Raw genomic sequence first — 2,311 nt, forward strand, 5'->3', positions numbered from 1 at the left:
CACTGTTTCTTCTGCCAACACTGTAAGTGGCAATGCTGCATAAAATATGATACTAAGTATATCAACCGGTATTAAGTAAATGATATTAAGAAGATCATTGGTCATAGCACACATGATATTTTTCAGAGTTCCTAAGCCTGATGTGCTTCTTTCGATTGACCTAAACCACATCTTCTCCACAGAAGGAAAAAGATGCCATTGACAATGGAGCTTCCTGGTTCTGAGGGGCAGAACCTGGTATGGGCTGTTCTTGTGCCACTTTGCTCTGCACCCCTCACCCTAAGTGTTAGCAGCTCGTACAGGCAAAGCATTTACAGCAGCCCAGGTGCCTTCATTTTCTATTGGGAAACTAACTCAAGGAGCTGAATCCTTTTATGGTTCTGTCTGGCATTTGTTGCACAGCACTGGGCTATTTCTGTCAGCCAGGTATAGGCTCTTGAGAAAGGAAACAGAAGGTGCCAGAAAACAGCATGTGTATAGGAAATGGGGAGGGAAAGGAGAAACACCTCTCCCTGGGTACTAACTGACAATGACAAATTACATCAAGAGTGGCTCACAGAGGAATATATTTATACTTGACCAGTAAAGCCTAGACTCTTTTGGGAGCACAAGCAACTCAGAAGAGCAGGATTGAAACCATCTGACAGACCAAAGGGCAACAGCAGATTTGTCAGGGCAGTGCAGCTGAAACCTGCCAAGCGTCAGATGGCTCTTCTCCCACTGACTGGCAGCTGACAGCTCTTCCTGGGTGCCCCATGGGGTCCAGGGCCAGGAAAAAAGATGAAGCATAAAGGGGAAGAAAAACAACAAGCCATTTGGCCATGAATGCATGTTAACACTTGTTCTTGAAACCAGAGTTTCAAATGGAAAAACAGAAAAGATCGCTTTCTTTTAAGCTTTGCTCTTTATGTATTGTCATATAACCCCCTGGAATGCTGCAATTTTCAGGCGGACAGAAAAAAGTAGCCGATACAGGAGGGAGGAGCTGTATGCTACTTAATAGGAGCGAACACATGCTGTTTAAAATACCTTGGCCAGAAAACATCTTCCTGATATACAAGTTAAGGTTTAGATTATCAGTTCTTGGTCACATGTGCTGTGGATGGAGCATCACTGGGCAGGGGCCTCTGGTGCAGTTTAGGGCAGCTCTAACCCATCACAAAATGCTGTGCTTTTGTTGTCACCCCACTTCGGCCTGTGTCCTGAGCATGCGAAAGAACGAGGGCACTGAAGCCCTCTTTTCCCAGTGCTGGGGAAAACTCTGTAGCACTGTATTTATTAATCTTTCATACCTTGATATCCATTACACTGAACTGCATCCAGTGATGATCCGTGAATGTGAGACACTATGGTTTCAGTTCTAGCTGAGTAATGCTGGCAAAGGGCAAAAGACAGCTTAAAAGGTTACTGTGACTGTTAATGCAGACATGGCTCTTGCGAGACTGTTCAGCAGTCTCTGCCTCCCTTTTGATAAATTTATATATTTGTGTGTGTGTGTACACATATGTTTTAATATATATCTATAATTTTATTGATAAGTTCAGAATTGGGCCACTTTGACTATACCATTCTGTTCCTGCTTCTGTACTATGCCTATCCCCACAATATCTGAATGCCTTCCAATAATGACCAAGTTCATGACTGAGTTCATGTCCTCTCTTCCAGTCTGGAGGGGTAGAAGTGCATGCAATGCAGGGTTTTTTTTTGTTTTTGCTGGATTTTTAGCTATATGCATGTACATCATTCCATCCTTATATAAGTTAGAGGATTCACACTCCAAGGGATACTCTCCATATTTGCACTGACCCTCCATCAATCTTCACTGAATTACTCTGGCCGGAAGTTTTACCTTCCAGACAGAAAGCAAAAATTTTGCTTATGTGGAGAATCTTGAGTCTTTATACTGAGTATAAAGTCAGTAAAACTTTATACAGGTTCTGGAAATAAGATCTTTACATTCCAGATATAACTACACTATGTAATTATTTTATTCCTATTTTTCTCCTCTTTGTTCCTTATCATTTTATTTTCTTCTTATTTTGCAGTGCAGCTGGTGGTTTTTGTTCCATGTGCAGGGGCTTATCAGGGAAGCTAAATTTCTTTATACAAAAGCAGAATTAACTCTCACTATTGTGGTTGTATGTTCTAACTGAAGTTACTCTGAAAGGGAGGAAAGGACATTCTTTGAGCTATTAGTGTTTTATAAAGTAACTTTAAGGATGTTCTGAGCTGTCTCTTCATTTACCTTGGGTATCTTCAGGACTTGCTTGTATCCCTGCCGTTGTGCTCTAGGTGTAACTGTGCATCTTGC

Source organism: Pygoscelis adeliae, unplaced genomic scaffold (assembly GCF_000699105.1).
Source record: "Pygoscelis adeliae isolate BGI_AS28 unplaced genomic scaffold, ASM69910v1 Scaffold16, whole genome shotgun sequence".
NCBI classification, from domain to species: domain Eukaryota; kingdom Metazoa; phylum Chordata; class Aves; order Sphenisciformes; family Spheniscidae; genus Pygoscelis; species Pygoscelis adeliae.